Source organism: Chelonoidis abingdonii, chromosome 13, assembly GCF_003597395.2.
Source record: "Chelonoidis abingdonii isolate Lonesome George chromosome 13, CheloAbing_2.0, whole genome shotgun sequence".
Lineage (NCBI taxonomy): Eukaryota > Metazoa > Chordata > Testudines > Testudinidae > Chelonoidis > Chelonoidis abingdonii.
In genome coordinates this window covers 6,418,230-6,438,413 of record NC_133781.1, presented here as the reverse complement: position 1 = coordinate 6,438,413, position 20,184 = coordinate 6,418,230, and the positions used below count along the sequence as shown (strand labels likewise).

The 20,184-nt window shown below is 46.9% G+C and overlaps 1 pseudogene; it reads left to right on the top strand.

The window, feature by feature from the left end:
- The first annotated feature begins 4,357 nt into the window (after positions 1-4,357).
- LOC116821777 (myosin-1-like) lies at positions 4,358-17,261 on the top strand (annotated as a pseudogene).
- The last annotated feature ends 2,923 nt before the right edge of the window (positions 17,262-20,184 follow it).

The following is a 20,184-nucleotide window of genomic DNA, read 5'->3' as shown; positions in this document are numbered from 1 at the left end:
AGAGAGACTGCCATGGTGCTGGAGTGACCATCGATGGAGGACCAGAGGGCACCTAACAATGAGTAGATTCATTGGTTATTGGCATAGTCAGCAGGATTGAATTCCCCTGTCATCTATGAGGGCTCATGAAGGAAGGTCCGTCCCCCCAAGTGGGATTTCCATTTGAGTTCCAGGGACTGGTTAAGCAGCCAAAGCAGGTCTCGGGTTTCTCCAGCAGCTCCTAGAAACCCAACAGAAGCAGAAGGAAGTGCTGGTAGAGCTACAGATGCAGCTGGTAATCTTAAGAGAGCAGCAGCAATACCTGTCAGAGATCCTACAAAGGGAAATCAACCTGCTACGCCCATGGACAAAAAGAGCAAACTCGGCAAGCATGCTGCGGCTGTGCTGAGAAGGCTAGCCCAGGAGAGCAGGGCATGAGAAAGTGTACAAGCATAGACTAATGCCAAGATGGGAACAAAAGTTCTTTGGTTTTGGTGCAGAGAAGCAGGCCATCTCGAAAGACCCGACCTGCACAGGAAATTCCTGAGTGGCAAAAGGAGGGGCCAGGGCCCCAAGAAGGTAGAAAGAAAGGAGAAGGTGTCCTCTTGGACAAACACACATGAGGCAGGCTAGGTGGAGATGGCAGGGATGGCCATGGACCTTGGAGACCCTCCTCCAACACACCTGTTGGGTGCTGCAGGGAGGTGAAGCATGAAATGATTGGCACAGAGATGAATCAGGCATGAGAGCTGAGCAGTGGTGTGTGCTCAGACCCTGAAGGAAAAAGTTTTGGGGGATGCAGCAGCAGTAGAAAAAGGCTACAGGAGAAGCTAGTGGCTTCAGAACAAGGCTCTGCAAGCAGTTGTTAATGAGTGGCTGCAGGAAGAGCATTGGGATACTGCAGAAGAGAAGGATGGCCTCTGAATTCTGGTGAGTGAGCTGGCTGGGGGGCTGGAGATGCCGCGCGCCTAGGCTGTACGAGTGCATAGCCGGTGACAGCGATGAGATGGTGAGGGATGAATACTGGACAAGAGTAGAACTTGCCCCCAGGTTGGGCTGGATTTTAAGGCGGAGGGGATATATAACAGGGTGGCTTGGCCTGTGGCTGCAAAGCCTGGAGCTAGGCCAAATTGATGACCAAGTGAGCCACATCTGAGAGGAAAGAAGCCGTCTGGGAGGAATTTGTAAAAATCTAAAAAGGTCCAGGATTTCCCTCCCAACGCAGAGTGTGACTCAGCTGACATGGTGGCCGGGCCGGATTGAGCTGCTCGCATCCGGGCCTCCAGTAGCCAGAGCCCCTCCCTGCTCCCCTCTCCCTGCAGCCTCAGCGCACTGCACCAGCAGTGCTCTGGGGAGGGGGCAAAGCTGCACGCTGCTCTGAGCAGCATGGTAAGGGGGCCGGGGGGGGGTGGAGAAGGGGCATGGGGTCCCAAGACACAGGGGACGGAGTGGGCGGGGGGGTTGGATGGGTTGGGTTCTGGGGAGAGCCTGTCAGGCCATTCCACTATGTGGAGGATTCCCAAGGCACGGTGAGCCCCAGTCATGCCCCCTTCCTCACACAATCCTTATTCTTGATGCACTCTGTATGCTAAGGCAACATTAAATTTCATCTTCCATTTTGTTTCTCAGTCATCCAGTTTTGTGAGATCCCTCTGTAATTCCTCACAGTCTGCTTTGGATTTAAGGATCTTGAATAATTTTGCAAAGTTTGTAGACAATACCATGTCATTATTCTACCCCTTTTCCAGATCTTTAATATGTTGAACAGAACAGGATCCAGTACAGATCCTTGGGGCTCCTGCTGTTCAGCTCTCTCCATTTATGAAAACTGACCATTTATTCTTACCCTTTGTTTTCTATCTTTCAACCTCTTACTGGTTCATGAAAGGACCTTCCCTCTTATCCCATGGCTATTTAGTTTCCTTAAAAGCCTTTGATGAAGGACCTTGTAAAAGGCTTTCTGAAAATCCAAGTACACTATATCCACTAGATCACCCTTGTCCACGTTTGTTGACTCTCTCAAGGAATTCTAATAGATTGGTGAGGCATGATATCCCTTTATAAAAGCTGTATTGACTCTTCCCCAACTTATCATGTTTATCTAGAGGGCTGATAATTCTGTTCTTTACTATGGTTTCTACCAAATTACTTGGTACTGAAGTTAGGCTCACTGGCCTGTAATTGCCAGAATCTCCTCTGGAGTCCTTTTTTAAAAATAGGCGTTACATTAGATTACATTCATCTGTACAGAGTCTTTGAGTGAGCCTGTGAAACATTTTTTCAGTTTCCTCCCAAAATGGTAGATAGCTCTGGTAATGCTGCGATCACACAGCTATGCACAGGGACAGCAGAGGATTTATGGCCACATTTTTACATTTTAGGCGCATCTCTATGGTTTTGGAAGCTGCCACAGACTGGTTGGCCCATTAAGGGGAGTTGGGCTCAGTCTTCCCTGTGATGCATCAACTACCCCCGCATCCCAGCTAATCCTAATCAACGGGATCGGATGGCTTGGGTAAATTCAGACCCACCTGGGAAAGAGTTGAGTGATTTCCATAAAAGGCTCGGAGAGCTTAGTTCGGGATGGGATCTGCAGGAAGGACGTTGTTTCCTGTGACTGGCCATGAAAAGAGAGGGCCAAACCCCAGGCACATGGCCCAGATGAAGACTGGGAATAAGGATATTCAGGGAACTGGATTGAGGGAAGGATTCCAGGGAGAAAGTCCAGATGGTCAGGACTCACAAGAGATTAGGACTGAGAGGTAGACCAGGAGAAGCATGTCATAGCTTTGTGCACACGTATCAAGGGGTAGCCGTGTTAGCTGGACTGTAAAAGCGCAAAAGTGTCTGGGCACCTTAAAGACTAAAGATTAATGAGCATGAGCTTTCGTGGTGAATACCATTCGTCGATGCCTGTCAGTGGAAATGTTCAGAGGCAGGTATAATATGCAAGCAAGAATCAGGCTAGAGATAATGAGGTTAGTTCAATCAGGGAGGATGACTCCCTCTTCTAGCAGTTGAGGTGTGAACACCAAGGGAGGAGAAACTGCTTTTGTAGTTGGCTAGCCATTCACAGTCTTTGTTTAATCCAGAACTGATGGTGTCAAACAGTAGATTGCAGGGCTGCTACTAGCAGATCAAGCTTCTGTACCAGATATGGAATGGCTATAGAGCTTCCTTATTTCCTTCCCAGAGAGATCCACCAGATGTGTCCACTAAAAGATCCTTTAATGCACCACTAGGAATGACGGTTGTGAGCTTAAGTCAGGTATGTTACATGTGGCACTATCTAATGGATCAACAATATAACACAATATAACAACAATAAAAGTTGTAGATTTCTAACTTTTATAATACGTACACTATCTTTAAAGTTCAGTAAATATCAGTCTGTCAAGTGTCTCTGAATCATACTGTTTTTTTGATTACATGACTTGAACATGTAACAACTTGGTCATCTTGCTGTCCATTAGTTGTAATGACTGGCTGTGATCGGTTTGGAATCTTTGAGTGGTCGTCTTGTTCTGCATCCAGCAGCTGTAGAGTTTGCTCTGTTGATTAGTCCTTCTGAGGAACACATTCTAGATACCAATGGTTTCTGTTGAACTCTAGACTATTGGCCTCGATCACGTATAATTTGGGCGATTAATTATTTTTCTTTACAAGATCTAGGGTTCTCCGTCCTTTTTCTCAAAGCAATTTGACACAAGCACAGTCACTAGGTTCTAGACCTGGAAGTTGTCTAGCTGAGTGACGTGTTGTAAACATGTCTGAAAGCTCTTTTTGCCTTTTCAGCCAATATGACTACTTTCTTCATATATGGCTACTTTGGAAATAGTTTCTTGTTCAAAGTTGGAAATGTAGTTCGGAGTCATCTTCCCATCAGGAGTTGTACTGGACTATATCCTGCAGCTATCATTGGTGTTGATCTGTACTCAGAAGAGCAAAGAATGGATCTTCCTGTTGGATTTTCTTGGCTGTCTGTAAAACTCTCTTAACCTCTCCATTCACTTGTGAGTAATGTGGGCTACTAGTAATATGATTAAAATTATATTTAGTTTGGAAAGACTTAAATTCTGCTGCAGTGAATTGTGTCAGTTGTCCATCATTAGTTGTTCTGGAATACCAAAGTGAGCAAAAGTGCATTTCAGTGTCTCAATAATACTGTGACATGTTATATTTCAAGTACATTATTGCTATATACCTGGAAAAAATAGTCCACTGTAAGCAAGTAAAGATGTCCTCTGAATTTTATGGTCTGTCTGATAGAGGTGTTTGTACACTGTAAGGTTCAGCGTTGTCTCTTGAAGTTACTTGTACTGGATCTTTTTCAAAAGTTCATTATCACCAAACTCTGAAGTTTCTCACTAGGCCCACCATGGTGGCCATGCTGCAGCTGAGAATGCTTCTATTCTTTGATCCTTTGATCGTGAACTTGAATGTAAAGCTCTGTGTTTGTAAGTTGTTTCCCTGGTAAACTAGCCCATGCAGTTCAGAGCACCTCCCAGGTGGGCTAGTCAGGGCTGTATCAGATGATTTCACCTATAGGAGGAATGATTGGAAATCCCTTCTGAGATGACTGTCTTCTCTGCTTCTGAGTCAATTTTAAAGTCAATACTTTTTCCATGAATATTCAGTTGCACTTTCCAGGCAGGCTCTGTCTCTTCACGTGATAGATCCCAGAAACCTAGCTCCTGATTTTATGTAATATTAATCAGTTCTCTGACAACCTAGTGAGAGCAAACAGCTGCAAAAGTCTCTGTTTTGTGCATTTATTACACCTTGTGCCTTTGGCTAAACATTCATCTGTGGAGCTATGAGTTTTTCACACTGAATCATAGAAGATTAGGGTTGGAAGAGACCTCAGAAGGTCATCTAGTCCAACCCCGCCTACTCAGAGCAGAACCAACCCCAACTAAATCATCCCAGCCAGGGCTTGCCAAGCCAGGCCTTAAAATCCTCTAAGGATGGAGATTCCACCACCTCCCTAGGTAACCCATTCCAGTGCTTCACCACCCTCCTTGTGAAATAGTTTTTCCTAATATCCAACCTAGACCTCCCGCACTGCAACTTGAGACTATTTCTCCTTTTTCTGTCATCTGCCACCACTGAGAACAGCTGAGCTCCATCCTCTTTGGAACCCCCCTCCAGGTAGTTGAAGGCTGCTATCAAATCCCCCCTCACTCTTCTCTTCTGCAGACTAAATAAGCCCAGTTCCCTCAGCCTCTCCTTGTAACTCATGTGCCCTAGCCCCCTAATCATTTTCATTGCCCTCCACGGAGACTTTCTCCAATTTGTCCACATCCTTTCTGTAGTGGGGGTCCCAAAACTGGACGCAGTACGGCAGGTGTGGCCTCACCAGTGCCAAATAGAGAAGAATAATCACTTCCCTCGATCTGCTGGCAATGTTCCTACCAATGCAGCCCAATTTGCTGTTAGCCTTCTTGGCACACTGTTGACTCATATCCAGCTTCTTGTCCGCTGTAATCCCCGAGTCCTTTTCTGCAGAACTGACATTTAGCCAGTCCGTCCCCAGCCTGTAGCAGTGCATGGGATTCTTCTGTCTTAAGTGCAGAACTCTGCACTTGCTCTTGTTGAACGTCATCAGATTTCTTTTGGCTCAGTCCTCCAGTTTGTCTAGGTCACTCTGGGCCGTATTCCTACCCTCCCAGCATACCTTTCCCCCCAGATTAGTGTCATCCATGAACTTGATGAAGGTGCAATCCATCCCATCATCCAGATCATTAATGAAAATATTGAACAAAACTGCCCCAGGGCCTTGATGGCAGCAACACCCCCCAAAAGGCAAAACCACTTCTGCTGCCAGCCAGAGACTGCAGCCTGGCAAGCAGCTTCCCAATGCCATTCCACTGCCAGCCTTGGAGTGGGACAAAACCGGCCCCAGGACCAATCCTGGGGGCACTCCACTTGATACCAGCTGCTAACTAGACATCCAGCCATTGATCACTACCCATTGAGCCCGACGATCTAGCCAGCTTTCTGTCTACCTTATAGTCCATTCATCCAATCCATACATCTTAACTTGCTGGCAAGAATACTGTAGGAGACTGTATCAAAAGCTTTGCTAAAGTCAAGGTATATCATGTCCATCACTTTGTCCATATCCACAGAGCCAGTTATCTCCTTATAGAAGGCAATCAGGTTAGTCAGGCATGACTTGCTCTTGGTGAATCCATGTTGACTGTTCCTGATCATTTTCCTCTCCTCCAGATGCTTCAAAATGGATTCCTTGAGGACCTGCTCCATGATTTTTCCAGGAACTGAGGTGAGGCTGACCAGTCTGCAGTTCCCTGGATTTTCTTTCTTCCCTTTTTTAAAGATGGGCACTATATTTTGTATATCTTGTACACTTAATCTGAAAGGCTTTGTAATTAGCCTGGAATTTATCCCTCTTAGCCTCAGGGCTTTTATAATGATGACTTTTAGCGCTCATGCTGTGTCTGTTTACAGCTTCTAAGCTATTTTCAGATTTTTCATATTGCTCCTGCCTTTTGTTCAGTTATTTGACTAGTTCAGACTGCTTTGCTCTCCATATAGCTGTGGGTAGATTTAAGTCTGTCTTTAATTGTAATTGTTATGAGAGGTTCTTGACTCTTAACCCAATAACCAGCCTCTGTCTGATATTTCCATGTTTTGCAGTACAAAAAATCAGTTTACAGCCAACACATTGAAAGCTCTTATAAAAGAATCAATATTTTCTCTTTGTTCCTGCATTCTTTGGTGAAAATATACTCTTTCATAAACTGCATTTCTCTGAGGTATAAAGTGTGCATCAAACATAGCCCAAACTCTGTCATAGCCATCTTTGTGACTGTCTTTAGCAAAGATAAAAGGCTTAAAGATATGCTGTGCTTACTTCACAGCCTACATTAAAGAGATACCTGAATATCTCGTTTCCTTATGGAGTTTTATAGCAATGCAAAATACAGCTTCCACTCCATCCATTGTGAAGGTTTGTCAAAGTGGAAGTTCTTTGGGACATTGAAGAGTGGCATGGTGATGAGATCCTTCAGCCTTTGCTGCTATTTTCCTTCTGTTTCTGTTCTCCTCTGGCTCTAGTTTACTTCTGACATCATGTGATGTACACTCTGTGCAAGGTAGGTTACAAGGCTGCTACTAACAGGTGAGGCATCTGTGCCAGATAGGGACTGACTACAGAGCTTCCTTAGGTCTTTCCCAGAGAGATCCACCAGACGTGTCCACTATAGAATCCTTTAGTTCACTGCTAGGAATGGCACGTTTCAGTTTAAATAAGGTTTGTTACACATGGCTCCACCTAGTGCCTGAACAGTATAATACCGTTTAGCATTCACTTATAGGACGAAAGACCCTTCTACTGTACGTGTCTTCTGGGTCTTTTATTATTTATGCACCCAGCCTGGAGCTGATGAGAGGTGGGAGGTGGCTCATCGGAGCACATGGAAGCCACAGAAGCACAAAAGCTCTCTCCTGTTCCAGGAAAGCTCTTGGATTTGGGTGCCAGCGTTTCCCCATTACAGCAGTTTATTGGCTTGGTTTATTCACACCGAATTCCACATCAGTCTGCGATGCTGAGCAGACAGTAAGACACTGCTAAGGAAGCCTCCATGACTGACCGAAGCCTGGATATTGTCAATGAACTGCTGACAAATCAGACTATGGTGCCCTAACCGATCTTTCAATAGCTTCATGCACAGTGAGCAATAAGGGAGACAAAATTAACTCCGTGGGACTCTGTGTCCAGTATTCATAATGCTTTTAGATGGGGCCTTTTCATTAAAGGGGAGAGGCTGCTATACACCAGGGACCCCGAGCCAAATCCTTCATGCCCCACCCTTGCTGCTCAAAAGAGTGGTGGCTGGGGAAACGTCTGCATTTCTCATTCCTCATTGCCACTTACTAGAACTACTGACAGAATCGATGCAGATTCCCCCAAATGACAGTGAAAGCTCATACAAAGAACCAGTGGTCTCTACTGTAAAACAAAAGTTCAAAGTCTGACTCTAGCAGAACTCCCATAATGCAGCACTCCTTCCTGAGGCCCATGAGATTCATTGATGCTGGATGGAGATAGTATGTAACCAGCAGCCAGTGAGGAGGCAGCCAGAGTGACAGTCATAATGAAAAAGCTCTTGAAGGCAGGGCACATCAAATGGGCCATCTTCAGGACTGTGGCATGGGCTGTGTCTGCAACTCCGTCACATCCTGTGTACTATACAAGAGTCACAAAGTGCCAAGTTCTTCCACTACAAGTTGATTCTCATTCTGTAGGCATAGGTCCTGGCAGAACAGAAGCAGAAATACCAGGAGAGCCAGTGTCATGGTATAATTCCCAAATCTGGACCTTAGCGTCCAAAAGATTGGGTACCAGCATGAAAGCCTCTAAGCTTAATTACCAGCTTAGATCTGATAGGCTTGCCCCCAACAGGAATTTCAGTGCTGATAACTTGCGTCCCAAAACTTCCTGTGGGACAAGCTCAGATGCCCTGGTCTCCTAAAAAGGAACATAACCATTCCCCCCACCCCTCTCTCCATCCAGATTCGCTCTCTGGCTAAACCTGAGAGTTACTGATTGCAACTCTTTTCATCACAATACCAAGAAGATGTCTCCTCTCTTGCCACAAAAGACAAACCCAAAGACAAGGAAACAGAAAAGATTCTCTCTCTCTTCCCCTTACCTTCTTCAGCCCTGGGACACTAGAAGAGTTAAACAGAAAGGCAGTTTTTCCCTGCCCTCTGTCTTCCTTTCTCCCACCAATTTCCTGTGGTCACTAAAAAAAAAATGCAACAGGTCTAAAGCAAACTTTTAATAAAGAAAGAAGAAATAGAATAACAGTTCGCTGTAACTAGATGTAAGATACGGGTTTTTCACTTAAAAATGTAATAAACAATAGAAAAGGGATAAAACAGCCTTATCAAAAATAATAATTAAAGTACTTATACCAAATACATAAAGACTCACCAGCCAGATACACAGAATGCAAAACCAGCAAAACATTTAAAGACTATCCTTTGCTACCTTGTGTACTTACAACTGGGAAACAGAAGAATTAGAAGGACTGGAAATAGATCCTCTCATAGCTGAGAGAGCACAGAACAGACAAAGACCCAAGACCAAGAAACACCCACAAATTCCCTCCCTTAAGCTTTGAAAAATCTGGTTTCCTGATTGGTCCTCTTGTCAGGTGTTTGGTTCCCTTTGTTAACCCTTTACAGGTAAAAGAAACATTAACCCATAGCTATCTGTTTATGACAGCCAGTCTGAACTGGAGGCTTCCCAGAGGGAATCCTGTTCCCTGAGCGCAGAGATCTTCAGGATGAAGAATGCCTATGAGGAGGCACTCAACCAGTTTGAGACAGTCAAACGGAAGAACAAGAACCTGCAACATAAGTCTAGTGCCTGGCCTTTTGAGACCCACCTCAAGTTCCCAGAGCCATCTCCATACTCCTGCACCTCCAGAGCATTGCCTACTTCTGCCAGCCAGCAACCATAATCTCCTCCAATCCAGCTGTTCCCAAAATCCCACCGTAAAACTGTACATGCTCATATGTGGTTACAGTATTGGTTGAATACACCTTGTGACCTGAGTGCCACCACAGTATGCATTTTGATACAGCCAAATGTAAAGCCATATGTCCAGAAACAATGAATGCAGGTCATACAATCAGAATGGGAAGTCACCTAGGAAGCAGTGACTCTGAAAAAGATTTGGGGGTCACGGGGCTAATCACCTGAACATGAGCTCCCAGTGTGATGGCTGTGGCCAAAAGGGCTAATGCATCAGTTTCCAACTCACACACACCATATGTGTGAGGTCATGCCACATGGAGGATGCTATTTTGCTCTACAAAATGGGGGCCCCCCATGCAGTGTGACGGTCATGCCATGTGGAAGGTGCCATTTTTGAAGCAAAATATCTGCAAATGGGATAATGCAGGGAAAATGTTTGGGAACTATTTGGCTAATGTGATCCTGGGAAGTATAAATAGAAGTATCTCAAGTTGGAATAAGGAAGCTGTATTACCTCTATATTTGGCACTGATGTAACCACTACTGGAATACTGTGTTCAGTTCTGGTGCTGACAATTCAAGGATATTGATAAATTGGAGCGGGTTCAGAGAAGAGGTGTGAGAATAATTACAGGATTGGAAAACTTGCCTTATAATGATAGACTCCAGGAGCTTAATCTATTTAGTTTAACAAAGAGACGGTGAATGGATGATTTGGTTACAGTCTGTAAGTACAAATAATTCATAATGGGCTCTTCAGTCTAGCAGAGAAAGGGATAACACAATCCAGTGGCTGGAAGTGGAAGCCAAACAAATTCAGACAGGAAAGAAGGTGTAAATTTTTAACAATGAGAGTAACTAATCATTGGAACAACTTACCAAGGTGGATTTTCCATCACTGGCAATTTTTAAATTGAGACTGGATGTTTCTTTAAAGATCTGCTCTCATCCAACCAAGAATTAATTCAAGGAAGTGACATGAACTGTGTTATACAAGAGCTCAGACTAGAAAGTCACAGTGGTCCCTTCTGGCTTTATAATCTATAAATCTCCTCATAATCCCCAGTGTCCCCATCCCATCCAGCCTTATTTCTAATGTGACTCATTGGTGGGCAGGAGGTAGACTGTGCATTTTCGGTGTTGCAGAAGAGATTTCAAACCTCACTGAACAGATCGCTGAAGCTGGGAAAACGAAGCATGAATTGGAAAAAGCAAAGAAACAAATTGAGAAGGAAAAGTCAGACCTGCAAGCAGCCTTAGAAGAAACAGGGGCAAGTATCCTGGATAAGCATTTATGTAATTCAGGCACTTTAGAGAAGCAAGATACCTGGTGGTGATGTATCCCTTCCCTCCCCAGATCCAACCATGAGGGGTGCAGTGTAAGAACCTGAACAGGACAGAATAGCTTAGACAATTCCCTCTTACCCACAACCAGTGCAGCACTACTGACTGCTAGGAGGCAAAGTCAGTTCCAGAGTAAGACAGGCTCATTTTATATAATAGAAATATAGGTCTGGAAGTGACCTCAAGAGGCCATCTAGTCCAGGCCTGGTGCTGAGGTAGGACCTAGTATACCCAGATGATCCCTGACAGGTGATTGTCTGCCCTGTTCTTAAAATCCTAGGATAGGGATTCCACAACCTCCCTTGGAAGCCTATTCCAGAGCTTAACTGTCCTTCCAGTTAGAATGTGTCCTAAACCTCCCTTGCTGCAGATTAAAGTGATTACATCTTGTCCTACCTTGGTGGTCATGGAGAACAATTTATCATCATTCTCTTTATAAGAGCTGTGAACATATCTGAAAACTATTGGTAGGTGCCCCCTCCATTTTCTTTTGTCAAGACCAGTTTTTTTTAACATTTATCATGTTTGTTGCTCTCTTCTGGACTCTCTCCAGTTTGTCCACATCTTTCCTAAACTGTGGCACCCAGAAGTGCACACAGCACTGCCACTGAGGCCTCACCAGTGCCAAGTAGAGCAGGACAATTACCTCCTATGTCTTACATATGACACACCTGTTAATAAACCCCAGAATGACATTTGCCATTTTTGTTCTTTTCAGCCAGTTAGTCTCCATTTTGTAGCTCTACATTTGAGTAGTCCTTCCTATGTGAAGTACTTTGCACTTGTCTTTAATTTCATCTTGTTGATTTCAGACCAATTCTCCAATTTGTCCAGGCTTGTGTGAAATCTAATCCTGTCCTTCAAAGTGTTAGCAACCCTCCCAGCTTAGCGTCACCTGCAAATTTTATAAGCATACTTTCCACTCCATTATCAGTCATTAATGAAAATATTAACTGGTCTCAGACCCAGGGCTGACATCTGTAGAACCTCAACAGATACATCCCTGCAATTTGATAGCAAACCATTGATAACTTCTCTTTGAGTAAGATTGTTCAACCAGTTTTCCACCCACCTTACAGTAATTTCATCTAGACCACATTTCCCTAGTTTGCTTATGAGAATGTCATGTAAGACTGTGTCAAAAGCCTTGCAAAAATCAAGAGATCCTACCTCATTGTCACTGGTGTCCATTATGTTAGACATCCAATCGCTTCTAAACTTTTTGGTGAAAACTGAAACAAAAAAAGTCATGTAGCACTTCTGCCATTTCCACATTTTCTGTTATTCTCTTTCTCCTTCATTGAGTAATGAGTGGGGAAAGACTTGTGGTCCATACCTTGTTCAGTGTGCAGGGACTCTCCAGACTTTAGAGCATGCAGGGGAGCAGTGTGCTGTAATGAGCACCCATGGAGTTGTGCATGGTCTGATATACCCATCTGCACTGGGCAGTGTGTGCTGTTCAGACATGCACAGGCCTCAGCTCTTGCTCTGGGGATGGGAAGGCAGCAGGAGCATCTCTGGTCAGACCTTCCACAGGAGGCAGAAAGTGGGAGAGGAGAAACAGCTTGTGAGTTCACTGGGTATCCTGTCACTAAATGGAAGTTGAGGTTTGACATTAATTGTATGCAGGTGTGGAGGGGAGATGAGCGTCTGCTTTCTCCACGCTGGGAGCTTGGCTGCCTTATCTGTGTATTTCATACTTTCTAATCTTATCTGTGAATGCCCTAGCTTTGGGATGCCGGGGGTGTTCTTGGAAGGAGTTTTACCTCTAAGTTACTGACACACGCTCAGCTCAGGCTCAGTGAAGTGCTTGGGCTGGGAATAACATTTTGTATTTCAGTGCTCTGTCCAGTTCAGTTCTAAATGTCCCAAGTAACTAGTCTTCAACTACTTCCCTGGAGATGGTTCCAATGCCTGGCAAAGCAGTTTGTGTCCATGGTTCCACACTGCCATAGGAGATTGATTGGCAGGTTTATTGGGGCACTGCACTGAGACAAGCAATGTTCTCTTAACCCCATTAGGGCTCATTGGGACATGAAGAGGGAAAGATCCTGTGTGTCCAGATGGAGATGACCCAGGTGAAGTTAGATATTGACAGGAAGATTGCAGAGAAGGATAAGGAACTTGAGCAGCTGAAGAGGAATCACCAGCGGGTGGTGGAGTCTATGCAGAGCACCCTGGATGCTGAGATCAGGAGCAGAAACAAAGCCCTGAGGCTAAAGAAGATGATGGAGGAGGATCTGAATGAAATGGAGACCCAGCTGAGCCATGCCAACCACCTGGCTGTAGATACACAGAAGCACTTTCATAATGGGCAGGGACAGCTTAAGGTGGACACCAGTAGAGTTTGTTCTTGTACCTTACCGTGGACCTTACCTTGTTTAGATGTGAGTCTTACTGTGTGCTTCACCCCAAAAGATTCCCAGCTCCAGCTGGATGATGCTCTTAGAGGGAATGAGGACCTGAAGGAGCAGTTGACTATCATGGAATGTCGAAATAACCTGATGCTGACTGAACTGGAGGAGATGCGAGCAGCTCTGGAGCAGACAGAGTGAGCCCGGAAAGTGTGCAAGCAGGAGCTGACAGATGCCAGTGAGCGAGTGCAGCTCCTGCACTCCCAGGTACTTTCTTACACCCTTCTCAATAGGCAGGTGGGATTGTCTTGAAATGTGGGTGGGATGACCTGTCTTCCAATGTGCCAATAGAACACAAGCCTCCTCAATACCAAGAAGAAGCTGGAAGCAGACATGTCTCAGTTGCAGAGTGAAGTAGATGATACCATCCAGGAGGCGAGAAATGCAGAGGAGAAAGCCAAGAAAGAAATTACAGATGTGAGTTCTGCTGCTTGCATCCCACTCTCACTTGTGTGTGCTAGGAAAGGAGCATGGGGGTATGTGCAATAATAACTTTGGTCCTCCCTGTACAGCAATGGAGGGGGAGTGGTGCTCAGGGACGAGGCCTGTGCCAACTAGCTGTCTTTCAGGTCTTTCCCAGGAAGGAATCCCGGAGTCAGGAGTGATGGCTAACCTCACTACATGACACAGGGCAGCAGGTGCTCTGCCAGTTTTGGTGCTCAAATGGCTCCCACTGTCCAAGCCCTGGAGCTGCATCCCAGCGATCCAGACTGCTGCCTCTGGGCCACAGTGAGGAACTGTTCTGTGCAACCCGCCTAGGGCCTGGGGAATCAGGGTCCCAACCCCATCTTTGCCAACCTGCTCCTACTCCTTTCTCCTCTCTGTCCTCCTGCACCTCCCAAGCTGCTGGCAGCGTTCAGCCAGACTAAGCTCACGGGAATCAGATGAGCCCTGCATACTATTGCCACAAATTAAGGGGACTGCCCCATGTCAGACCCTAGGCCCCTCCCTCAGTTTTGTCCTGCCATATTGCTCGGTGAGATGCTGCTCACGTGGCACCAGTGCAGACCATGACCGGGTCTCCACAGCTGGATGATTTTCACAGGATGGATTGCAGAAGAGCCTGAGCTGTGAATTGCAGCCCTGAGCCCCAATGAGAACCACCTCAGTGCTCAGGGCTATTTGGATCCAGGTTAGTTCTGGCCCCATCTCTTGTGTTTTACTTAATTGCACTTCCTAGCAGCTAGATGCCCTCCACAACTAGCGCTAACTCACTGCTTTGCAGGCATCTCAACAGAGGCCAAGGTCTGCGTGAGTCACATGGCTGAACTCCCTTCTCCAGGCACTGGTGAGGTAGCATTTGGGAAGCTGATACTGTCTCCACTGTGCTTGTCCTGTGGATGAGCAGATCCACCATGGCTGCCAGTGCACGAGTCCCCTTAGCATGGCCAGGCTCACTGGCTGAGCTTTTATCCTCCCTGTGGGGATGGTTTCTCTGAGGAGCTGGATCCTGGGAAGAGAGCACGAATGTAGACACAGAGCTCCCAATGACAGCCTCAGCAGCACAGAGACGATGCTCATTAACAGGATAATTGTGCACCTAACTAGGTGGCCATGATGGTGGAGGAGCTGAAGAAGGAGCAGGACACCAGCGCCCACCTGGAGAGGATGAATTAAAACCTGGATCAGACGGTGAAGGACCTGCAGCTTTGTCTGGATGAGGCAAAGCAGCTGGCATTGAAGGGTGGCAAGAAGCAAATCCAGGAACTGGATGCCAGAGTATGGATGGATTTAGGGAACAGAGCCAGGCTGGATTTGGGGATTGGGGCTGGGCTGGATTGGGGGGACTGGGTTTGGTAGTTTGGGGCCTGGGTTTGGGGCTGAGCTGAGTTTGGAGAGACTGGGGTTAGGGCTGGGCTGGATTTGGGGATCAGGCTGGGTTTGGGGATCAGGGCAGGACAGAGTTTGGGGATGGACTGGGTTTGAGGTTTCTGTGGGGGGCCCTCACTACGGCCACTTCCTCATGGCTGTGCTAAGGTGGTGGTGGCAGGCCTCACAGAGGCCTTTGCTTGGGTGGGTAGGGGATAAATGTTCCCCCTCAGGGTGAACCCCAGCCCACTTGGTGTTACGGACTCCTAATCTCGGGTCTGATGCTCCAGCATGGCCAGGGTGGAGTGGCCCTCGACAGCCACGCAGATGGATCTGACGGGGAGATCATGTGAATCCCATCGCAAGCTGGCATGGGGCCATGGAGGTCTCTCATGGGGATTTGCCCAGCCCTTTGGGCAGGGGCTGCTCATCCGGAGTGCCTAGATTTGGCGTTTGCTTTTTCTTGCGTCTAGTGGAACATACTTATTAAGCTGCAATGTGGTGGCAAAACCTGAGTGAAAGGCAAATACAGCCTGAGCTCTCCCTGCCAACATCTTGCCCCCTGCTCCCTCCCCTCCCTGGCTGCAGTAGAGCCACAGGCGCATCGCTGTCTTTGGCTGTAAGGTGCCAGCAGGTGTGGCACTGCATAACTAATGCTGCTGCTAATAAGGGTCTGTGACTGGGCCACAACCCATTGGTCCCTCATGCCCCAGAGCAATGGCCAGAGGATTCATTTGGAGTCACCAATTCTCCTGGCTCATCCACAGGCACAACAGGTGTCTTCTACCCACACCATGGCCATCAGAGCCCAGGGCCGTTATCATGCAGCTCTTTGCTGTTTGCTCTCTTCACCGTCTTATTGTGCTTAGGTTCAGGAGCTGGAAAATGAGCTTGATGCTGAGCAGAAGCGAGGCATAGAGGCCATTAAAGGGGTATGCAAATACGAAAGAAGGCTCAAGGAAATCACTTACAGGTACCACTGGGAACCACAGCTCCCATTGCAGCTCCACTGCATTCCAACCACATCCCAGACATTGGCCTCCCCAGCCTGACCACATTGCTATTGTGTTCCCCTCAGTCTGAAGAAGACAAGAAGAATGTTGTCCGGCTCCAGGACTTGGTAGACAAATTGCAGCTGAAAGTGAAAGCCTACAAGAGACAAGCTGAGGAGGCCGTGAGTGTAGAATCCGCCAATCTGCTGAACAAGGATTTGCAAAGCTGCCTAGGACTCAGGACACCCAAATCCTTTCATGTGGATGGGACGGGATGGGGGAGGATCCAAATCCCCTGGCAGTTTTGGAAATCACCGCCTAAATTCCTAACTGTTTAAGACTTAGGGCGTATCTACATGGGGAAGTGTAACTAGCTGGCAGGGCTATGTGGGGCACAGTGCTGTGCAGGGTGCGAGGAGGGCCATGGCATTCTCTGAGGCCTGGTGCTGGGTGGGGCACGGGGTTGACTGTGCTGGAGATGGCATGGCAGGGCGTTGCTGACGCTGAGTGGGGTGGTTGCTGCTGGCAAGGGGCTGAATGTGGCATGACAGGGCGCTGCTGGTGCTGAGCGGGGCATGATTCTGAGCATGCTGGGTCAGGTGTGGGCGGTGATTGTACGGGGCAGAATGTGAGTGCAAATGGGGTAGGGTGTGGGCGCTGATAACATAAGAACGGTCACACTGGGTCAAATCAAAGGTCCATCTAATCTAGTATCCAGTCTTCCGACAGTGGCCAATGCCAGGTAACCCAGAGGGACTGAACAGAACAGGCAACCATCAAGTGATCCATCCCCTGTCACCCATTCCCAGTTTCTGGTAAACAGAGGCTAAAGATACCATCCCGGATGGTGCTGGGCAGGACAGTGCAGGTACATATGGCATTAGCTGAAGGTGCTTTGTGAGACATGGTGCTGACAGTGCCAGGTGGGGTGCAGGTGGAGACGGCACTGGGTAGGGCAAAGACACTGATGGTGCTGGACAGGGCCCGGGTACTGAGGGTACACTGATGGTGCTGACAGTGCTGGGGGTGTGTGGGTGCTGATGGCACTGTTTGGCTCTACAGGAGGAGCAGGCCAACATCCATCTGTCGCGGTGTCGTAAGGCCCAGCATGAGTTGGAGGAGGCTGAGGAATGAGCCAACATCGCAGAATCCCAGGTCAACAAGCTGCAGGCCAAGAGCTGCAACATCAGAAGCAAGGTGATCAAAGTTTGAAAATAACAAAGCCCTGAGACGTCTGCCCCCGATCCTGATCTCATCTCTTCTCCCAGCTCAAAATTTGTCACCTTTTGAGAGTGCCTGCAGCCCGCTCTCTCCTGCACGTCCCCCTACGTGGTGCAATGGGTGGCCCCCTGCTAGGCGCAGCCAGCATCCCGCTCATAGAGTCTCTGTCTCCTTGCAATGTGCTTCCCTGGCACACTATAGCCCCCTCCTTCACCTGCAGAGAAAATCATTGTTCAACGTTAATGGGCAAGTAGGGGAGAGTCACTCCCAGTGATAGTCCTCCATTGAGGTGTCAAACACTCTCTGGGATCAGGGTTGCTGTCTGGAATGCAATTCAAGCAGTTGCCGTGGCACATTTATTATTATCATTGTACATGTATTCAACATAAAATACAAAATGGCGTTTATCATTTGTTACTGATATATTGCACCCTGTCACAGGGCTGACCTGGGATAACTATCAGTCCGGTGAGTCTGGCATCAGTCCTGGGCAAGATCATGGAATGGCTCATACTGGATTCAATCAATGAAGAATGACTTAGCAAAACAAAGAGAAGGTTTAGGGTGACTTGATCCCAGTCTAACAGCCTCTTCAGTCTAGAACAGAAAGATCTAAAACGATCCAACACGATCCAACAGCTGGTAGTTGAAAGAAGACAAATTCCAATTGGAAATAAGCCGAACATTTTTAACAATAAGGGTAATTAACCATTGTTACAACTTACCAAGGGTTGTGGTAGATTGTCCATCACTGGCAATTTTAAAATCAAGATTGGCTGTTTTTCTAACAGCTCTGCTCTAGTTCAAGCAGGCATTAATTGGGGGAAGTCCTGGGCCTGTGCTATACAGAAGGTCACAGTGCTCCCTTCTGGCCTTGGAATCTGACTGTGTGATGTAATTAATGCCAATCAATCTGGTTTGATGGCAAATAGTTCCTGTCAAATGAATAAATGCTCTTTGTCATAGAAGGGAGGGATAGCTCAGTGATTTGAGCATTGGCCTGCTAAACCCAGGGTTGTAAGTTCAATCCTTGAGGGGGCAAATTAGGGATCTGGAGCAAAAATCTGTCTGGAAATTGGTCCTGCTTTGAGCAGGGGGTTGGACTAGATGACCTCCTAAGGTCCTTTCCAACCCTGATATTCTATGATTCAAGGTTGGCTGGTTGTTAGAGAGAACTGTGCCCATGGAATATACTGGACTTCAGTAAGACATTTGACCTAATGCCACAGCATTCAGATAAATAGGCTAGCAATGTACAAAATTCAATGGAGCCCATATTAAAGGGACTAAAAACTGGCCACCGAGAGAACTGTGGACAGTGAGGCTCTTCTGCCTGCTCTCCATAAGGGATTGTCTTTCTCACCCCAGCGTGGGGAGCACATTTGCTGAAGGCGAGACATGAGCCCAAAAAGCCACATAAATGAGTCCTTCAGCAGGCACTTACACTAATAGCGGTGTGGCATTTCACTGGCCCACATCCTGCCTACTCCCACAAGAGGGAGCCACCATGTACTTGTCCCCAGGCAGCATCAAGCTAAATTGCATTCCCTGCTGCCTCTGGCACCTCACCGCGCTTCTGGAGGTCTGGCTCATCTGCACTGTGGCAGTCTGCTGTGCCATGTCAGCCAGCCTAAGGGGACAGCGAGCACTCACAAAACATGGGCCAGTCAGCTGCTGTAAATCCTCAAGCTGCCTTGCCTTCAGCAAGGATCTCCCTATAGCCCCCTCCTCTCATGCTGTGGGCCTGCCAGCTGCAGGCCTGGAAATAATTGTTTCTTTGCCTGCAGTTTTACACATTGTTGCCTCTAACTGCACACTTAAAATCATGTTGGGATTCTAGCCCCCATGGTAATTCCATTATCTCAGTAACTTCTAAAGTCTCTTTATTTATTTATCTACAGAAATCAGAGGAATGAGGTCCCACAGTGTGACTGCAGAGGTCTTGCATGCAATATGGATGTCTGCAGTCAAGGTAGATGTACATTAGCTGATACAAATAAATGGAAGGACATGCATCTGGTCTCTGTTCTGGCCTCCTTTATTCAGCCCTGTGTAGAAGAGTTATTATTTGGGAGAAGACTTGTGGGAAATGAAAAGTTAATCTTGCAGGGACACTGGCATCAAACAGAGGGCAAAGTTAAGGTTGTCTTGGTGAGTGTGTCTGAGTAAGATTGATTTGCTAGGGGGATGGACAGTATACATCTCTGTACCTGACAGAAGGATCTCTGATGTACACAAAAGGCTGTTTGGGAGGCCTGGACAGGCATCTCAATTGTCCTCCAGAGTCTCAGCTTTCTTTTTTTTTAGGTTAGTCTGTAGTGATTAGAGATTGATGATGCAAAGAAAACATTCAGAACTCCAATCAAGTGTAATTGATACAGCAATGGTTCCCTGAGTTTGTGTAGAACCTGAAACAATAACTGACATATTCTGCTCCATTAATTTCAGTAGAGTATTAACTCCGATCAATGAAGACACTTCATACACCAACATGGCTAACTTCATTGCTCCTGTCTGCACGTCAGAAAGGCAAGGAGGGATCACACCCTGCACACTTACTCATCATCCATGAGTGAGAGGAATGGGGATTGGGCTGGGGGTGGGGTGGTCAGGGAGCACAACAAGCAGCCTGAAGGGTTGGGCACTCAGCATTCAGAAACTGGGCAAATGCTGCAGTGGGTTAATGGACATCTCCTGGGCAGTGAGGGAGTTGGATGGCATCATTGACTCTCAGCCACCTGCTGGCACAAAGGCAATTTCCCTGTGTTTTTAATGTGTGTAATGAGCAGACAACGAGGAAGGAGGAGCTGTAGTGCTTTATATGCCTTGATCATTCCATCACACAACCTCCTTGTCATGGTATAAAACCCCGCTCTGAACCTTAGAGTCCAAAAGATGGGGTACCAGCATGAAT